The sequence below is a fragment of the Narcine bancroftii genome, chromosome 1 (assembly GCF_036971445.1).
Source record: "Narcine bancroftii isolate sNarBan1 chromosome 1, sNarBan1.hap1, whole genome shotgun sequence".
Taxonomy (NCBI): Eukaryota; Metazoa; Chordata; class Chondrichthyes; order Torpediniformes; family Narcinidae; genus Narcine; species Narcine bancroftii.
Window position 1 is genome coordinate 49,792,840 of NC_091469.1, and position 22,445 is coordinate 49,815,284.

Consider the following 22,445-nt stretch of genomic DNA (forward strand, 5'->3'; position numbering starts at 1 on the left):
TTCCGTGGCCAGTCTTTCTTCAGTTACATCAGATGACATCTGGCTTTATGAAGTCATTCGAGTTCATTCAGGGCATCAGCAAGATTCAGCTGAAATTCAGAAATTCATGAAGAGGCTTTCTCCTGCTCTTATTTTTCCTGTTTATCAGCAAGTTCATGAACAGTGGCCAGTAGCTGTTGATTTTGCTGTTGCAGTTCCTCAACATTATGATAGGTCACCAGATGCTGAGAAATCACTTCAAAGGAACTGCTTATGTCAGCAGAATTAACTTCATCTTCATGTAAAATATGATTTCGTCGCACATCTTCTAGTTTCATCAAAAGCACCCTATTCTGCTGTTAAAGATCTGACATTTGCATTTTGTATCTCTGATTCTCCCTGTTGAGTAATGAAGCATGCTCATTTACCTCATTGGTGCATTTTTTGTAAATGGCAAATTTCCTTCATGGCATCTTTTAATTTAGCTGAGAGATTTTTCACAGATTTTTGCACACATTCATATTCTTCACTCTGGCACTTCAGAAGCAGAGCTTTTATCTCCATTTCTTTCACAATTTCAACCAAATATTTATTCTTTCACTTATTTTCATGTTTTGCTGATAGCAATTGGTCCTGGGCTTTTTCCTTTTCTTTTTATTTGTTTTAAACAATACAAATTTAAAAATACAATGAAAATCCATTATGAACTGTTACACATGGCTATTCAACAATCAGTACATCCAAACAAGTATATAAATTGAAAAACACATACATAAATCATAATCTGGGTAGTATATTCCAACAAAAGAAAAAAAAATAGAAAACCCTTTTCCCTTACCACTGCTCTGAGGTTATATATATTTAACATTCAAATAAAAGCAAAGGGAGATTTTTTTAAAAAATTTTAAAAATGTAGGTTAGAGAGTCAAATTATCCTGAAAAGTTATAAAGTGGGAAAATGAGTCATGAATGACCCCACCACATCTGAAATCCTATACCTGAATTATTAACTGAATATTGAATCTCTTCCATATTCAGACAGGACATGATGTCCCCCAGTGTAATGGACCTGTGTTAATAGTAACATTTAGGGTTTTGTGAGCTGGGATGCAACTTGGTTCGTGGGCCATTACAATAGTAACATTTTCTAAATGTATCATTTACCTGATATTATGTTACCATTATCTTTATGAATCTTTGTAATATGTTGTTTAGCACCAAATCCTCTCAATTGGTTATCAGATTTATCACCATGAATGTAAAAGTGACTCTTAGCCTTCAAAAACTGGATATGTTGAGAGAAGATCAAATGTAAAGTTCGATGCATTTTTAAAATATAATTCTGGATTTTTTTTTAGTTTGAGCATACTGTTGATCTATTATTTGATTTGGTTAATTAATTCAGATCTTTCATTATTAGTCTTCACTTTTTTAGTAACAGAAAAATAAATAATTTGTCCTCTGAGAAAAGCTTTCAAGGCATCCCATACAACTAAATTGGAAACCTCCAGTGAAACATAAGTATCAAAGAAGAAAGCTGTCTGTTCTTCCATAAATTTAACAAAGTCATTGTTTGAAAGTAAAACTGAATTGAAACACCAGTGTCTTTTTACTCGAGGAAAATTAGGAAGAGTCCTTGATAGTGTAACAGGGATTAAGTGATTATCAATGAGAATGTAATCTATACGTGAATGACGAACATGTGAGGAAAAAAAATACTCTTTATTAGTAGGATGAAAGAAACCCCCACTGTCAGAAATACCATAATCTGATAAGAGAATAATTAATGAGGCAGATTTACTTCATGTGGCAGGGTTAGTGGATGAACGATCTAACCAGCAGTTAAAATCTCCACCTAAAACAGGTGAATATAAACTTAAATCCGGCAAAGAAGAAAAGAAATTTTGGGTGCCAGTATGTTTAAGTTGTTTACTTACCTAGTTTGGTCGGCGTCCTGTTGATCCCCGTGAGCATTGGAGGCATCCACGGATTTGTTTAGCTTTCTGTGGCCATCTTTGTTCTTATGCGCATGTGCATTGGTTTATTAGAGTGCCCGCTGGAGCATGCGCAGTACGTTTGTATATTGGAGTCCCAGTTGGAGCATGCGCTGAAGTGTATGATGCGAATCAGGAGCTTTAGATAATTAGAAAACATGGTAGCAGTTAAGAAGGAGGGTAAGTGGATCATCATAAATTTTGATGACCGTCTTCATGAATGTTACTCTGGATTCATGGAACTTTAATGCAAGGTTATTTATAATCATTTCATTGAATGTTAAAAAAGATAGTTACCAGATTACATGTTAAATAAAAGATTTAAATATATCTTGTTTTGTATTGAAAATAATTGAAATGCATCACGAACAAGTGTCTTCAAGCAACTATGTATTGGAGCAAAGTCGCTATATTTTTATTCAGTGATAGCTTATTGTTTGGAACAAAAAATTAAAGGATCGAAGATACAAAAGAAACTCTCTGTGCTTTGGATTGATATTGAAAATATTTGATGGCCATATATGATGGCCTAACCCTAACCCTAACCCTAACCCTAACCCTAACCCTGACAATTAGCAAGTGAGGAAAGTAATTTTTTTGTGTGTGTGCCCCTTGAGTTAGGGGCAGTTTGTAATCCACATCCAGCTGCCATGAGTAACAGCCAGAGAGGGATTCATATCTTCTAATCTTATTGAAAAGTGTCATATAATCATGTTGGTGAAGCCATTTCTTGAAAATCAGCAATATTATTGATGGATGCTCAGGTGGAAACTTGTTTATTAATACCAGCACATTATGGCCATCAGAAGTGGTAGGCTTTTGCCTGTGGATCCTGTGTATTTTGTGGAAAGTTTGAACACCATTTGGATTTTGCTGCTGCTAGTCCATTGGGGACTATTGATTTGGCTTGTGTTGTGTGTGCTTGAAGTACGGAGGAACAAGATGAGTAAAAATGGCTGCAACATCTGCTGACTTTGCTGTTAAGGTGCAACATATTGAAGGCATGAAGGCTGCGGATCTTAGAGAAGAACTGAGCCAACGTAAACTAGATACAAAGGAAATAAATATGTTCTCACTGAAAAACTGAATCTAGCAAGGGAAGAAGCCAAGGCTTTGGTTGATGGGAATGAAGACATTTCAAAATTATTGCCGAAGGCAACGACTGAATATGAAGATATGTCACCAAAAGGTGATGAAGATAAAAGGCTGAAGGTGTGTCACCAAAAGAGGATAAAGAAGGCCAAGAGGCTGAAGATGCAACAGATGTTTAATTTGATTAGAGGGAGAGGTAAGTAAGAAGACGACATATGACCTGCAGGACAAAGTAAAATCAAGTGACAGTGCATCAAATGTTGAAAACAAGAGAAGCAAACAAAGTTCTTCTGGTTCAAGCTCCAGAGTTTCTAGTACAACATCAACACATGAAAAAGTAAGAGCTGAAAAGGCTGCTCTTGATGCAGAACAAGAATGGCTTAAGGATAAATATGCCTTAGAAGAACTAGAGGAAGTCCAGGTAGAGCAGCTTCAAATAGAGAAGAGCAGTTGGAATTGAGAAAAAAGTTGTTATTGATTCCTGGTTGAAAGTACTAGAAGGTTCAGGGGTATCTGGAGCTCAAAGTAGATTATCTAAAATGTATGATGGTATGAAATCATAAGAAAGAGCCACAGGAAACAAAACCAATTATTAAGACTGATATCCGAGTACCTCAGGTACAAGGGCAAATCCTTCCAGAGTGTGGTATAGTCAAATGTTGCAGTTTCCTTGGCATTTGAGTCAAGTATCAGAATATGGGTAAACCTACACATATGAGGTTTTCCAATGCATGCCGTGAATGTGGCAACAAAGTATCATCCATGAGAAGAAACAATGAAATCACTGCATCATTGTTCTGGCTACAGTTTCTCTCTTCTTTGCCCAAGCTTTTGATACCCACTTCATTGCCAAACATTCATAAGATCTTTTAGATGCAATATTGAAAACAAGTGCCAAGACCCTGGAGATTGTCTTTATTATTTGGAAATGTACACAGAAGGACAGCCATAGGAGCTTGTAAAGTGTTGTCAACACGTATCCTCAGGATTCGACAGAGCTAAGTCTTTACTAGAGCAATATTTGGCACAGCATTGAATTGGTTTAGCCTATATAAATAAAGCTCTTAAATGGTCATCAATAAAACCAAATGATTTAACGGCTCTACAAGCATATACTCTCTTTTTAAGAGGATGTTCTAATGCCATGGAAGATATCAACAATATTTGTGATCTTGAAATGCCTGGTAATATCATCTTAGATAAATTACCCTACCAAATATGGGATAGATGGAGAAGAATGGCTTGTGATTTCCATGAAAAATATGGTCAAAGAGCTACCTTGAAGGATTTGGTGGATTTCCGAGAGGGGCAGGTGTACATTGAAACAGATCCAATATATGGAAATACCAGAGACGTTTCAATGGGGATCAAAAATGTAGGAAGGTCTAACTCTCAGTCTAGACTGAAATTGAAAAGAACTTTTGCTACTAATGTGACAGTTATAAATAAAGAAAAAGATAAAGTAACTAAGGAGAAGAATTGTTTGTTCTGTGAAGGTGGACATGCTTTGGAAATGTGTTTACAGTTGGAAAAGAGAAAATCACTTTTAAAGGAAAATGGAATATGTTTTGATTGTCTGTGTGAAAGGCATGTCAGTAAAAACTGCAAGAAGCAACTTAGTTGTAATATATGCAGTCAGAAGCATCCTAGAATGTTCCATATTCATCAGAGGAACAAGGAATTGGAAAAGGAGCAAACAGAAACTAAGCTAACATCAGAAAGCATAGTTATAGCCTCTGATCAGACAAGTGGTCTTACTGAGGCTGGTGTGGGTAACTGCAAACTCTCAATAGTGCCTGTACAAGTCAAGACAAAGAATGGGGATGCAATAATATGCACTTGTGCATTTCTTGACCCAGACAGTATTGCATCATTTGCACAGTGGGACTGATGAACAAATTTAATCTTCAAGGAAGAAAGTTGAGGGGAGTCAATTTATGCAAGATATTTTTTGAAGATTGCAGATATGCAGGGGAATATACTAATAGGAGAGGATTTTAACCTTAATTTGGACTCAAAGATGGATAAAACTGGAAAAAAGACTAACAGAAAGAACAAAGTAACCAAATTTATGGTTAAATCAATGCAAGAAATGCAACTTTTGATTATTATGGAGGAGACAACATCCAAAGGAGAAGGAATATTCATATTATTCGGGTAGACATACTCAAGGATAGACCTATTCCTGTTGTCAGCCCACATTCAAGGGAGAGTTAGGAAAATGGAATATAAAGCTAGATTGTTATTGGACCATTCACCCCTGTTATTAGCAATAGAGCTGGAAGACATCCCACCGAGAACGTATAGATGGAGATTAAACTCCATGCTACTTAAAAGACAGGATTTTAGAGAATTCATTGAGCAACAAATTAAAATGTACTTTGAAATAAATACAGAATCAGTGAAAGATAAGTTTATGGGATGCAATGACAGCGTTCATCAGAGGGCAGATAATAAGTTATATAACTAAGATGAAGAAGGACTACAATTGGGAAATAGAACAGTTGGAAAGGGAAATAGCAAGTACAGAAAAAGAATTAGCAATAAAGGAAGATACAACTAAAAGAAGAGAATTGGCAGACAAAAAAATAAAATATGAAACACTACAAACATATAAGGTGGAGAAGAACATAATGAAGACAAAACAGAAGTATTATGAGCTAGGAGAAAAAATGCACTAGATACTAGCGTTGCAGCTCAAGACAGAACAAACTAAAAGAATGGTATTGGCATCAAGGAAAAAAGACGAACTAATTACATATAACCCAACGGAGATCAACGAAAACTTCAGGGAATTCTACGAGAAATATATCAAACTGAGAACGAAGGGAAAGAAGACAAAATAGATAAATTTCTAACTAAAATTGAACTACCGAAATTGCAAACAGAGGAGCAAAATAAATTAATAAAAGCATTTGAAATAGAGGAAATACAGGAGATATTAAAAAAACCTACTGAACAATAAAATGCCGGGAGAGGATGGACTCCCAATAGAAAGACTTGTTAATTCCTCCTCTCCTGGAAGTAATGAACCAGATTGAAAAAACACAAAACATGCCAGATTCATGAAAAACAGCAATAATAACAGTAATACCAAAGACGGGGAAAGATCCACTAATACCAGCATCGTATAGATCAATATCTCTACTTAACACAGATTATAAGATAATAGCTAAACTATTAGCAAATAGATTGGCCGACTGTGTACGAAAAATAGTAAAACTAGATCAAACTGGATTTATTAAGAAAAGACGAACAATGGACAATATCTGTAAGTTCATTAACTTAATCCATGCAGTACAAGGAAACAAGACGCCAACAGTGGCGTTTGCTTTAGATGCAGAGAAAGCCTTTGACAGAGTAGAATGGAATTATTTATTCAAAGTACTACAGAAATTCAACCTACCAGAGAAATATATTAATTGGATTAAAGCATGTAAAGCATGGGAACATTGGCGAAGGTGACAGTAAATGGATATATATCAAACCAATTTAAATTAAGCAAATCAATTAGGCAGGGATGTCCACTATCTCCCTTACTGTTCACGTTAGCTATAGAACCACTGGCAGAACTGATAAGAACAGAAAATAAAATGAGGGATAAAAATAAAAGAGAAGGAATACAAAATCAGTCTATTTGCAGATGATGTCATAGTATACTTAACAGAACCAGAAATATCAATAAAAGAATTACATAAGAAATTGAAGGAATATGGAGAAGTATCGGGGTACAAGATCAACGCAAATAAAAGTGAAGCAATGCAAATGAATAATGCGGATTTCACAAAGTTTAAGAAAGAATCACCATTTAGATGGCAAACACAAGCAATTCGATACCTAGGTATACAAGTAGATAATAATCTCAGCCATCTATACAAACTAAATTATCAGCCATTAATGAAGAAATTACAAGATGACTTGGAGCACTGGAAAGACTTACCACTAACACTGATAAGAAGGGTAAACTGTATAAAAATGAACATCTTCCCAAGGATACAATACCTATTTCAATCATTACCAATTCACCTAACAGAGAAATTCTTCAAGGAGCTAAAGAAAATAATAAGGAAATTCTTATGGAAAGGGGTGAAACCGAGGATAGCGCTAGATAAATTAACAGAATGGTACAAACAAGGAGGCTTACAGCTACCAAACTTTAAGAATTATTATAGAGCAGCACAATTAAGATACCTATCAGATTTTTATCACACAAGGGAAAAACCAGATTGGATCAGATTAGAGCTAGATAAAATAAGGGAGAAGGTACCTGAACATATACTATATAAGTGGAATGAAAAGTTGGTGCAACATAGGAATTCACCAGTACTGCACCATCTGCTCAACATTTGGAAGAAGATTCACGTAGAAAGGAATAAAATAAATTATCAACTACCAAAATTAATATTGACGCAAAATCAACTAATCCCTTTCACAATAGATAACCTTTCTTTTAAAGAATGGGAGAGAAAAGGGATCAAAAGAATAGAAAATTGTTTTTTGGGAAATAAATTATTATCTTTTGAACAAATGAAGGACAAATATGTTTGCATACCACCAACTGAAAATCTACTTGAAGGACAAATTGGGAAGTAGTCTGAGGTTACCAGAAGGAAGCAATTTTGAATATGTGATTACAGACACAATGATAATTAAAAGATTTATAACAAACATGTACATCAAACTGCAAGAAAAGGAGAACAAGGAAACAAGCTGTAAACCTAAACAAAAATGGGAACAAGATCTAAACATAAAGATAAAGAATGAAACATGGGAAAAGCTATGCTCTGGAACTATGAGAAATACAATAAACACGAGGTTATGCATGATACAATATAATTGGTTACACAGGCTATACATCATGCCCCAAAAGTTAAAAAAATGGGACCCAACAGTATCAGTCAGATGTTTTCGCAGTAAGAAAGAAATGGGAACAACAGTACATGCAATTTGGACATGTGAGAAAGTGGAAAAATTTTGGGAAGATCTAAACAAGGTATTTAATAAAATCACAAAAAAGCAACATACCAAAAAATCCAGAGATTTTTCTTCTAAGGAATATAAGAAATAAAGTACTTGGACTCGATTTGGATGGAGCACAAAAAAAGATTTTTTATGATAGCCTTAGCTGCAGCAAAAAAATGTATTATGTCAACCTGGAAATTAGAAGATAGCCTGAGAATACAGCAATGGTACATAGAAATGAATAAATGTATTCCATTGGAAAAAATAACATATAATTTAAGAAATAACATTACAGTATTCGAACAAATTTGGGAACCGTACATGGAACACAATAGAGAAGTCCTACCGCAGACTCCCACCACCTAAAATGACAGAAGGAAAAGACAATGAAATGAACTGACCCAGTATGTAAAAGTAGAAGACACAAATTTTTTGTTTACTTTCATTGTGTGATGACATTGTTTAATGGGTTTAATATATCATTTAGATTGAACGTTGAGTGAATGGGGGGGGGCGGTGAGGGAGGGAGGTGAGAAAATGACACTGTGTATATTCAAGAGGGAAATGTCTGTGTATATTTTGGTCAGTATGGTTCATAGTGTGAAAAATTTTTTTAAAAAATGAAGAAAGTTGAAGATTATATTGAAAAACATGGGTCAAGAAAATATCAATTAAACCAGCATTGTTTCAGGCTCAGAAGTTTCTGGATTGCATGGCAAATAATTTTATACACTCCAAAGACTATGCCTCTGCATGAAGGAAACGTCCCACGTCAAAACGATATCCATCAGTTGTCTTACCTGTGGAAGGTTTATCTCCCTTAAGTTATTATGAGGTAGAGATGCTGATTGATTCAGATGTACCAAAGGCTTTGGAACCACTATATGTAATACAAAGTAGGGGAGATGGAACTAGGCTTGGATGGACAATTCATGGACCTTTAGGAGGAAATAATAATATTGCTCAGGAACAATTAGAGGCAAGCGTCAGCAGGATTTTGGTTGTAAAGGTTGATGAATTGTGGGAACAGCAAAAGACTGTAAATAAGAAATTCACTTCTGAAGAAAAGAAAACAGATCAATATGAAAATAAATCAAAGGTATCTAAAACAATATTGAAGGAATTATTTTCATCAGAAATGAATGAAAATGAAGTATTAGAAGATGTTGCAAATTCTGCTGGTGCTTATTTCCGTGTAATTGAATCAGAGGCAGGATTAAATCAAAAGACAGAACAAATTCAAAAGCAACTTCTGTGGTTCAGAGATTACAGCAGACAAAGTCAATGAAGAAATCTTGCAACATGCTGCAAAACTGGCAAATGCAGAAAATTGCACTGATGGAATAAAGAAGCATGTTACTGACAATTTGGTCCAACTGCATTCAAAGAACAAAATGTTGAAAAAAGATTTGGAAATATTAGATTGTTAAAGTTTGCATTTTTATTTTGGACAGACATTACTCTTATGAGAAAACGTTATAGATTTATTTGTATTTTTTTTATAAAATCAGTCACTAGCCCCCAGGGTTGCCAGAGATAAAAACTTATTCCCAACAAGACAATTATCACCCATCAACTGGTTATGTAATGCCATCAAAGAAACATTCAAGAAGGCTCACAAATGAGATAATAGCTTATAACATGGAGGTGCTAAATAGCTTGTTCCATTCTGTCGAACTGTCAATGAACAACTCCATTCATAAAAAGCTTCCCGTGCAAACACAACTGTCCAGGTTTCATTACCTGTCAGACCCAATTTTAATTGTCAAAAGCTGTAGAATGCACCCAGTGACTCTAACAGTGCCAGGCCAGCCCTGACCCAATATTGTTTCTGCCCAGAAGTTTCACTCTCCATTGTTGACCTGATGGTCTAATATTATTGCAAAATTGTCCATTTGCATATGATAATTAAAGACCAGATATCAGGCAGGCAGAGTACAGATGTTAATGTATATTGGGAGTAACTTTTCCAGGCTACTGTTGATTTTGTATGCAAAGATATCTTTTAATTATGATTTGCACATGTGAATAAATGATTGACATACAACCATTTCCGTCTTTAGAAGGGAACGGTACCTTATGTAAAATCTGTGCCTGTAAAATTTGGTTCAAAGAGATGCCTATTCACCACAAAAGTTAAATAAATTGAAAACCATTCTTTTTTTTTGATTTATGTTTTAGATGTGGATAGGAAGTTGGTACTTTTTTGTATTCTACTTGGCAGACACCTAAGATCAAATTATTTTGGTTGGAAATTTATTAGAAAGAATAATTGGAGTTAAATTCCCACAGGATCTAATGTTGTTTTTATTGAGTAATATTAAGGGGGTGAAACCCAAATTAAAATTTAAAATATGTTCCAAGCAAAATTTGTAAAAATTGCTCTGGTAACAGCTAGAAAATGTATTACAATTAACTTGGAAGTCAAATATAAATTTGGGAATTGAAAGATGGCATGCAGACGTTCGGAGTTGCATACCATTTGAAAAAAAATACTTGCAAAATATGTGATATTTATCTCTTAAATTACAAAATATGGAACCCATATTTTAAAAGTGTGGGTATGAATATTTAAGTGAAACTCTGATATAGCCTTTCTTCTAAAATAGTTCTCTATATACTATGTTTTACAATATGGGAGGCTTCTGTTGAGGGTCTCTTGTCCTATATCTTTTTTTTTGTCTCCTTTTTTATTGTTGGGGGTTGGGGGGAGGGAGAGAGGGGGACTAATAGGGTTTTTGTTTTCTTTTCTCTTTATATCTATATATATCACGTGTGTATGTGTGTGTGTGTATATATCACAATGTGTATTTGTAATATAAAATAATTGCAACTTTGTGTAGTTTTAAAATTTATAAATAAAAGTTATAAATTTGTATGCAAGACTATGCCTTAAATATTGTACTGTTTCAGCTGAACCTTCAAATGAGATTCTGGTATTAACCATGGTAGTACTAGCTACCTGACATTAATACTACTCATTCCTTCTGGTGTGTCTCATATTTTGTGGTTCTGCTGTGTATTTTTGTACCTTGACAGGTGGCACGATTGTTACATTGACCTAGTCAGCAACCTCTCACTGCAAAGATCACCACGTATGTTGTAATCGGCCACAAGGACACTGGAACATCAGATAGAATTGAAGTGCCCCTTCGGGATCCTTGAGCCTGAACTCCTTCACTGTTCCTGGGGAGCATTGTGATCACTCATACAAGGTTAGGCCTGGTTCCCTGCCGAGAAACAGAACCACACAGAGAACCCAAGACACAGAATTCAAGGCAAGTATAAGGAATTGTGAAGGATTGTGTCAGAATTGTGCTTGTTATCAACAGGCAAAAGTTTTGTGAGAACTGTGTTGGACGTGGTTCCACTCAGAAACAGCTATGACTGTTAGGCAAATTTAACTCAGAAATTGGTGATAAAAGTATAATGAAAACAGTTTTGGAAATAGTTAATTTGGAAAAGGCTACCTTTGCTAGTTGGGGAAATTAACTTTTACACTGTCTGAGAATGTGGACCTTAACTCGGAGGCTGGTTACAAAATTATTGTTTAACTGCAAACCTTTTTGGAATTGGTTCATTCAGAAAAGGTTACTTCTGTTAGTCGGAGAAATTTTACTGTTAAACTCTACATTGAGAAAAGGCTACGTTTGTTAGTTAGTGAAATTGTTTTTTTTGTTTTTTCATAACTTTCTTTATTCATTCAACAAAGTTATTACATACAATAAGAAAAATACATATTATGAACAATTTAAAAAAAAAAATCATTTATGTATATCAAAAAAGAAAAAAAGAAAAAATAACACCCCTCCCCCTCTCAGCCAACTCTCTTTAGGAGAGCCAAAGAAAGAGAAAAGCAAAATGAAATATATTTACTAAAATCTAATCAAGGTAAATCTAAATGTAAATATTCTAAATATAAAGACCACTTATTAAAAAAAGAATAATTATCATGTAAAACATATGTAATTTTTTCCATTACTAAATAAGTTTTCATCTCATTATGCCATCTATTAATATCAATCACATTAGCATTTTTCCATGTACATGCTGTACATTTTTTTGCAACAGATAAAGCTAAATACACAAAAGCAATCTGAAATTTATCTAATCCTAAATTTTTCAAAGGATTCAACTCACCCAACAAAAATATTGTCGGATCCAGAGGTATTTTGATCTTATACAAACATTCCAAAAACAATTGAATTGCTTTCCAAAAAGATAACGAAACAGCATGAAAAAAAGTTCCAACTGAATTACCACACCTAAAACAAGAATCTGATTCATTAAAACCATTTTTTTAAACTTTTCAGGTGTTAAATACAATTGATGTAAAAAATTTTAATTAACCATTGCATAACCAACATTTATCGATCTAGTAACACTGACAAATATCTAACCAGTCATCCTCAGAAAAAGAAAAGTTGATATCCCTTTCCCATTTAATATTAGATCTATTCCATCCCTTTTTTTCCATACTACCCTGTAATATTTGATACATCAATGAAATATATCCCTTCTTTGGTGCAATCACAAGAAAAAACTCAAATTTAGTCAATTTAGGTAAAATCATATTTCTACCAAATATTTGTTTTACTAGAGATCGAAATTGATAATAAACAAATAAAGAATTCTCATTAATACCAAAATCTTCCCTCATTTGATTAAATGATAAAAATTGACCTTCTTTAAAACAATCCCACACCCCCCCCACCCCCAGTTAGGGAATTTTTATGGAGAGGTAAATTTTTGAGAGTAGCTTTGAATAAATTAACTTGGAAATATAAGTTAGGGGGATTACGTTTACCACATTTTCAAAATTATTATGAAGCAGCCCAACTTAAATTTATTAGTTCCTTGATGAATTTGGAACAGCCTCCTAGCTGGGCCAAAATTGAGATGGCAAATATTTCTGAATTTGAAATACATCAATTTTTGTTTAGATGGAATATAAATTTGTTACAGCAATATAATGTGCCTATCCTAAAACATTTAGTGAAGTTATGGATTAAGAAAAATAAAATGATAGGCTCTAGGGCTGAATTATTGGCTTTGACTCCGTTGTATAATAATCAACTTATTTCTTTTTCAACACATAATCGAAGTTTATTGCATTGGAGATTTAAAGGTGTGAAGAATTTTGGAGATTGTTTTAAAAATGGTAAATTTTTATCTTTTAATCAGATGAGGGAAGATTTTGGTGTTGATAAGAATTCTTTGTTTCTCTATTACCAAATTCGATCTTTGGTAAAACATATGTTTGGTAGAGATATGATTTTACCTGAAATGACTAAATTTGAGATTTTTCTTATGAAGGTACCAGAGAAGGGTTATATTTCATCTATGTATCAAATATTACAGGATGGTATGGATAAAAAGGGTTGGGATAGGTCTAAACGTAAATAGGAAGCGGACATTGGTTTTATTTTTTCTGAGGATGATTGGTTAGATATTTTTTATGATAGTGTAACTAGATTGATAAATGCACATTATGCAATGATTAACTATAATTTTTTACATCAATTATACTTAACACCTGAAAAATTAAAAAAGTATGGTTTTCATGAATCAGATTTGTGTTTTAGATGTGGTAATTTTGTTGGAACTTTTTTTCATGCTGTTTGGTCATGTATACGTATACAATCTTTTTGAAAGAAAATTCAATTGTTTTTAGAATACCTGAATAAGATTAAAATACTTTTAGATCCGGCAGTGTTTTTATTGGGTAGTTTGCAACCTTTGAAAAGTTTGGGATTAGATAAGTTTCAACTTGCTTTTGTATATTTAGCTTTATCTGTAGTGAAAAAATGTATTGCTAGTACATAGAAAGATACAAATACGATTGATAGTAATAGATAGCATAATGAGATGAAATATTGTTTAATAATGGAAAAACACATATGTTTCATGTGATAATTATAGTTTTTTATTAATAGGTGGTTGTTATATTCAGAATATTTACATTTCAATTTAAATTGATGAGATCTTAATATGTATGTTTAATTTTTTTTATATTTTTTTCTTTCTTTATGGCTCTCCTTAGGAGAGTTGGCTGAAGGGGGGGGGTCTTTTCTTTTTTTTCTATATATAAAAACATAACATTCATGTTTAGGGTTAATTGTATATGTTATGTACTAATTGTTTTTTGAACGACTTAAATAAAGTTTAAAAAAACAATCCCCCAAGTTTTGTATACCTTTAGATTTCCAATGTAATAAACATTGATTATACATTGAAAAAGGAATAAGTTGGTTATTATATAATGGTGTTAAAGTCAATAATTTACCCTTAGAACCCTTCTATTTTTCCTCATCCATAACTTCATTAAATGTTTTAGTATGGGCACATTATATTATTGTAATAAATTTAAATTCCACTGAAACAAAAATTGATGTATTTCAAATTCAGAAATATTCACCATCTCAATTTTAGCCCAACTGGGGGACAGTTCCAAATCCATTAATAAACTAATAAATTTAAATTTAGCTGCCTCATAATAATTTTGAAAATGTGGTAAGCGTAATCCCCCTAATGCATGTTTCCAGGTTAACTTATTTAAAGCTACTCTCGGAAATTTACCCTTCCATAAAAATTCCCTAACCATTTTATTTAAATCTCAAAAAAAAAATTCTTATCAAGTAAACACCGAATTGACTGAAACAAATATTGTATACATGGAAAGATATTAATTTTGATTGTATTTATTCTTCCAATTAAATTTATAGGAAGATCCTTCTACTTAATCAAATCAGCTTTGATCTTTTTCATTAATGGTACATAATTTAATTTATATAAAGATTGATAATCAACATCCACATTTATACCAAATATTTAATTCGATCAGTCCACTTAAAATTAATAATATTCTTATAAACTGAATAATCTCCTTCACCTATCAGTAAAATTTCACTTTTTTCTCAATTAACTTTATATCAAGACAAAGATCCATGTTGTGTTAAACATTCCTTCAAGTGTAAAAGTGACTGAGCTGGGTTTCTTAAATACACCAGTACATAATCAGCAAATAGATTAATTTTATACTCCTCATCTAAAACTCTCATACCTTGTATCTGTGTATTTTGTCGTATCAACTGTGCTAAAGGTTCAATTACTAATGCAAACAAAGCTGGAGACAAAGTACAACCTTGTCGAGTTGAATGAGTTAATTTAAAAGGTTCTGAGATCTGACCATTTGTCAATACCCTGGCTATTGGTTTATTATATAAAGCTTTAATCCAAGCAATAAAAGAAGGACCAAACTTAAATTTCTCTAAGACTTTAAATAAAAAGTTCCTTTCAACTCTCTCAAAAGCCTTTTCTGCATCAAGAGATATCACCATCGGATGGTCAGGGCACTGTTGATCACTCGAAGAATATTATCTGAAGCATACCTATTCTTTATAAAACCTGTTTGATCAACATGTATCAACTTAGGTAAAAATTTAGCCAATCTATTTGCTAATACTTTAGCTATTATTTTATAGTCTACATTCAACAAAGAAATTGGTCTATATGAAGAGACCTTTAACGGGTCTCTATCGTTCTTAGGGATTACAGTAATTAAGACACTAGAGCATGATTCAGGTAAATCATAATGTTCCTTAATCTGTTGTAACACATCTCCAAACATTGTTGATAAATCATCATAAAATACCTTATAAAATTCAACCGAAAATCCATCATCACCAGGTGATTTTCCATTCGGCATTTCCAACATAGCCGATTTAATTTCTAAATCAGTAAAAGAAGCCTCCAGCTTCAATATGTCGTCTTCTCCTAATACCGATAATTTCAACACCGATAAAAAGGAGTCAATCGAACCGCTCTCCTGTTTTTCCTCAGAAATATATAATTTCTTATAAAATGAATAAAACTCATCATTAATCTCACGAGGTTTGTAAGTAATAGTCGAATTCTGTCTGACTGCATTAATAACCCTTGATACTGTTCTTTCTATAACTGCCATGCAAGTACCTTATGTGCTTTCTCACCCCATTCATAATACTGTTGTTTAGATCTATTAATCAAGCATTCAAATTGATAAGATTGCAATGTATTATATTTCAATTTCAATCTAGACAACTCTTTCTTCTGATTTTCTGTTGCATCTTTCTGAAATTCCTTTTCTATTTCATCAATCCGTTTCTCTAATTCAAGATTCTCGGTCAAATAGTTCTTTTTAACCTTAGAGGTATAATTAATTATTTGACCTCTCAAGTAAGTTTTCATAGCATCCCACAATATAAATTTATTCTGAATGGAGTTAATATTTTATTCCAAAAAGAGATTAATTTGTTTTTTTGAAAAATTCAATAAATTCCACTTTTTTTTTATATTCTGCCTGCAGTATTTTCCCCTGTAAATGTGCCGATACCAAAAAAAAATCAATTCTGAAAAAAGATTCATGTCTAAATGAATAAAAAGAGAAATCCTTCTCTGTTGGGTTAAGATGTCACTAAGTATCCACTAAATTAAAATCTTTCATCAAAGCTCAGATTTGAATTGACATTGTAGATTTTTTAACATTTTTTGGAGATTTATCTAATAAAGGTTCCAAAACACAGTTAAAATCTCCTCCAAACAGAACATTTTCATTAGCTTGTCCCAAAAGCAGAAATGCATCCAAAATAAATGCTTCATCATCCATGTTCGGTGTATAAATGTTAAGTAAAGTCCAAAATTCATTAAAAGTCTTACAATTCAACTTAGGAATACATCCTGCATTCATTTCCATTGATTGTAATTCAAAAGATAAATTTTTATGCATCAAAATTGCTATTCCCTTAGCTTTGGAATTAAATGAAGAAGAAAAAATGTCCAACCCAATCCCTCTTCAATTTCATACTTTCTTTTTCATTCAAATGTGTCTTCTGTAAAAAAGCAATATCAATCTTCATCTTTTTAATGTAAACCAAAACTCGCTTATGCTTGATCGGATTATTTAATTCCTTAACATTAAAGGTAGAAAATCAAATTTGACATATCTAATACAATTGTTAGATACCAAAAATAGTCACAAAATTAATAATAGCAAAGAATTTTTTTTTATATATAGAACCCTCAAATTAAAATATATAGGCCCTCCAAATAAAAATAATATTCGTTAATAAGAGAGAGAAAAAAAAACAAAACAAAACTACCAAAAGGTAGTAACTCCCTAAAAAATCTTGGTGTGGATTACCCACTAGTGATCGATGACTTACAAAGAAGTTAGTGCAATCCCCTCCTCCCCAGCCAGCCAGTCAGAAATATTAACATATTACAAAAAAAAATCAGCCTTAAGATTCCAGTCCAGATGGTGAACTCATTTCAAGAGTAGATGAACTCTTTCCATTCCCGTTCTTTCCATTTCAGCCATCTTGTCCATTTCCAAGTCTATCAGATTTTCTTTTAGGAGATAATGGTGGACTCTTTCTTTGTCCTCTTACATCTGGTAATGAATTACCAAAAACCATTGGCTCATGCTCACTCTCAAAGAATTGAAACTGATAATTTCCATAAAACACTTTCAACACAGCAGGATAACGAAAAGTAAATTTGTAATCTTTATGCCATAAAACATCTTTAACTGGATTAAATTCACGTCGGCATCTGATGATATCTTGACTCAAATCAGGGTAGAAGAAAACTCTACTATTCTGAACCATCATTGGAGTTTGCTTTTGTCTTGCATTTTGAACTGCAAGTCGAAGAATTGTCTCTCTATCCAAACAATTCAAACAATGAACTATCACAACTCTTGGCAGCTGATCAGATAAAGCTGGTCTTCTTAAAGCTCTATGTCCTCTTTCCAATACCAGTCCGTCAGGAAAGGACTCTTCCCCCAACATCTGGGGAATCCAATTTTTAAAAAAATTTGACGGGATCTTGACCTTCTAAACCTTCTGGCAAACCCACAATTTTCACATTATTTCTTCTGTTTGGATTTTCCAAATAGTCCATTTTTTTATTAACTCTTTTTCCAGGGCTCCTAAATCTTTAACTGAATTTTCCACCTTTACTATTGTTTCTGTATTGGATTGTACCTGTTGTTTACATTCAGAAAAAGAAGCTTCAAATTTTTTGAAGTTTTCTTTAACTTCTGCCTTAACCACATTTAAGTCTGAAATTATATCAGTATTGATTTGAACCACCTGAAGTGCAGTTTGAATTACAGGATCTGGTTCCATAATTTGTAACTCACTTTCTTCCAGCTCTTCTTCCATTTCCTGTACAGCAGTAGAGTAAGGTAAGTCCTCTTCTTGTTGCTTTTCAAAAGTAGCATTCTAGTCGTTTTGCTGCGAGTTTGGACACCCAACGATGACCCCCTGACTTCCTCAGGGGTCGTCACTGCTGTCCCCCCGCAGACCATTTTTTAATAAAATTATGGAGTTCTCTGTGATTAATAGCGCCACCCAAGCGCATAGTCACTGCAGACTGCGTGTCTGCCATCAGAATCTTCTTTCTCCGTGCTCCCGTCTCTTCCAACGGGAGAGTTCTCTGTAGCAAGCCTCCAGGCTCGTGTCTGACTTCTTGGGAGCGTGCTCCTTCCTCCGCAGAATGGGTCGAACCAGCGCCATCTTGAGACTGGTGAGTAACTGTTACCTTTGCTTTTGTGCCTACCAGCGATCGTTGAAGCTTGGGGATCGCTGAAAACGGATTCGAGGCTGTTCCAAGTTGTTTAGGCCCCAATTCTTCTGCACTTCAAAACTGTATTTTCTTTTGTAACTGAGACTTAGTATTTTTTACATTAGTATCCATAATGGCTCACCAAAATATCAAACTAAAAATTAAAGTTTTAAATTAAAAATAAAGGGTTAAAAAACAGACATTTAAAAGTCTGACCAGAAAGGGCAGGGATTACACGTCTGATCTCTATGCCATCTTGCCACGCCCCACAGTTAGGGAAATTGTAAGGTAAATCGCAGTTTAACTCAATCTGATATAGAATAAGGAAAACTGTTTGAAAAACCGATCAAAATAGGGTACCCTTGTGCAGCAGATGTGTTTTCTGCATCCAAACCATGGTAAACAGTACCGTTTCCTCTCAAAAGACTGGGAGATGAAGCTTGGCTAGCAGGAGGAACATGGAATAAAACCAGTTTAGCCGAGGCTGAACAATTAAGACGGGGAGGGAAAAAGCTGCAGCTAAGAAATGGAAAAAGAGAATTAGAGAATGGATAGAGGAAGCCAATGAGAAGTGAGATGTGGAGAAAAACTGAGTACTCAACCTTAGGAAAGGACAGGGAAATAACCAGAGAGGATGGGGCACAGATCCTATATCAGAGAATTCAGCAGGCCTATCCCAAGAAGACAGATGGGACAGAGAACTCCCCATGTCATATACAACAGAAATAACAGACTGTATAACAGAAGGATTAGTGGTCTGCCTCAGATTAAACCTAATAATAGCTGCTTCCAGTTTGGAGGGAGAGGACATTGGAGTAGGGTTTGCTCTACTAAAGACAATGATGCAGGGGTCCCATAAGTGCAAACAAACTATGCTGGACAGCAGCAGGAGAATAATATAATGAAGTTTGGGTCCCCACTACATGTCTGGTATATCGACCCTGATCTTTTCTTGGTCAAGAAATGATTGGCAGATCCTGCCCTATCACCCCTGTGCCATATACTTTTTAATGACTGACATTAAACTTTCTCCAGCAGTTACAGAAACTAAACATTTGGATGAACTACATATCAAGCTAGAAGTTGCGAAGTGAAGGCTTCCAAGTGTCAAAACAGAAGCCCAATAGAAGGCATTACTCAATTGTGATCAAATTTAAATAAAAATTAAATGGGATATTTAAAGACCACAAATGGTTACAATTTAAATAAAGAAACAGTCCAGCACCAACTACAGAATGTGAAACTGAAGTATCATTTCAGGTTAAAAGTCTGGTAGTTACTATTAAAATATTAGCAAGTGTGAGGGGAAAAAAAACAAACACACAATTTATAGCATGGGGAAAAATGATATATATTAAAAATACGAGTGTGAGCAGATCGCAACCAGGTGAAAATCTAAATAGAAAGTTCTATTCAGTTCACTTATGCACTCTTCCTCACAACCCCACCTTAGAGAGAGAGAGAGAGAGAGACTTTGCTATCACATCAGATCTGTATGTGCTTATTAAATGCATTTAAAGTGCTGTTTTGTTTCCTATACTGCACTGAGCCCATGTTAAATTTTCTACTTGACATTATTCGAAGATAAAAGATGCTATTGACAAAAGCAGGTTAGTAATTAGCAGTTATTAAAATACATGCAAAAAAAATTTTTAGGCATTAAAATAAGAAGTCATTTATCAGTGCCCATTTTTCATACATCACTTCATCATGTTAGAAGGGAAGCACTATAGTCTGATCAACTTTTTCCATTAAAATAAAAGTCATTTATTGCTTTCATAAGTTTAACAACTTTAGAACTCTTTCAAGTAATAGTCGTCAGACTTTGAGTCAGAAGGCATTTACAAACTGAGGCTGCTCAGGACCTGTGATTCCTAACCATGTAGTGGGCTCCTTGTAGTGCGTGTCGAAAGAACCAAAGACTTGTTGATCCAAACCAAGGCTTTTATTAACTAAAAGACTGGAGCATATCACAGGTAGGTCGACCAGTCCAGAATGACCTGGTCTGGCTAGGAGCAATCCTTTAAGACCTACCAGTAGGTGTGGCTACACTCTCAGCCAATCACAGTCATCCTACACTACCATCTGTACCTATGTACATACACACATTGGTGATGGAATCTGTGCTATCACACCCCTGCAGCCCTTTACACATTGGACCCTAAATTGACTGGTTGAATGGTGATCGGCCAAATTAAGGACGCTCCTGCCCCTTCGGTGACGCGGTGAGTGATGTGTCATGCACTCACCATGTTGCTGGAGGCCCCACAGAGAAGACCCTGTTCCCTGTGATGACCTCCAAAAGGTAAGTGGCCAGGGCGGGTGCAGAATCAGGGTGGTGGGGCAGAGGGGGGCACTGTTGGGGCCAGGATGAGTGCTGGGGGGGGATATGCACTGTTGGGGCCAGGATGAGTGCAGGGGGAGGGGAGAATGCTGTCAGGCCGGCATGCGAACACTGTCAGGGAACGGAGTGGGGCGGCGGGGAGTGGAGTTGGGGCATGAGAAATGGATGTCCTTCTTACCCATAATCCTCTACACTGCTGGAACCACTCTGGAGTTCCAGCAACGTGGGGGATTATGGGTAAGGAAGATGGGCGTTGCATGCAAGGGCTGACATCATTTTCTACACGGGCAGCCATTGATCTCTTACAAATTGACCAGCAGCAGCTACATGGTGCATGTTCATGGGCCGGCAACCCACCTCCAAGATGGTTTAACCGGCCAAATTGGCCGGTTAAACTCATGTTACAATCCAATTTGTAACCCCATGCTGAAATCCTTGTTGAATAGGTAAGAAGTTTCATGTTAATGTATTGTTGTGTGACAAGGCAGTGAGTGGACCCATGCCAGGTTTTGCGGGGGAGCTATTATTATTGTAATTTTAACTTGTAGGCTGAGAGCTTGGGGGAAGAGAAGGCCAACTGCGCAGGCACTATGAGTGACATCAGCAGGGTTCAGGCACCAGGTTTAAAATGGTAAGCTCCTTTCCATTTAGTTTAATTGCTGTGTGAGGAGGCAGTGAGAGATTAGTTGATTAGGGATGTGTCTAATTGACACAATTGATTAGGGCTAGAAATCAATTGAGTTAACAGGTAGAGAGTAATAAAATGAGGGACAGCTATTGGGGCGGCCAGCAACAGAGTGATGCATTGATGTTGTGGGTTTGTCTCTCAGCGGCTTTGTCAAGCAGCAGCTGAAGTTGAGGAGAGCTTTCTCCTCATAAGGTAAGGGTGGTAAGTTTGTTTAATTAATTGTGATTATTGTAAGAATTAAGTTATAGTGCCAGCAGTTAAGGCAGTCCAATGTTCCAAATTCAGGATCTTGGGATGACCGGGGCAGCACAAGTGTCCCTAATGACTACATCTGCAAGAGATGCATCCAGCTGCAGCTACTGGGAGGCCAAGTTAAGGAGCTGGAGCTAGATGAACTCAGGGTTGTTCGGGAAGCAGAGGTTGTGATAGATAGGAGCTTTAGGGAGCCAGTCACCCCTAAGTGTAGGGAGGAAGGTAGTTGGGTGACTGTCAGAAGAGGCAGAGAGAACAGGGTAGCCCTGTGGCCATCCCTGTTTTTGATACTATTGGTGGGGACTACCCACCAGGGACAAGTTGTACTGGTTGGATCTCTGGCACTTGGACTAGACCCTTAGCTCAGGAGGGAAGAGAGGAATGCAGTCATGATGGGGGATTCGATTAATTAGGGAGACAGACAAGAGATTCTGTAGGAGAGATTGATTATCCTGGATAGTTTGTTGCCTCCCTGGTGCCAGGGTCGGTGATATCTCAGACCAGGTGCTCCCGATTCTCAGAAGGG

General features: G+C 35.1%; 1 long non-coding RNA gene across 1 annotated transcript in view; it reads left to right on the plus strand.

Moving 5' to 3' along the window:
- The window catches only part of LOC138758151 (uncharacterized), a 111,717-nt gene extending 100,418 nt beyond the window's left edge, over positions 1–11,299 (plus strand). Inside the window, exon 3 of the long non-coding RNA XR_011354178.1 lies at positions 11,067–11,299. This is a non-coding gene — a long non-coding RNA (uncharacterized lncRNA). The remainder of the gene's footprint in view (positions 1–11,066) is intronic.
- The last annotated feature ends 11,146 nt before the right edge of the window (positions 11,300–22,445 follow it).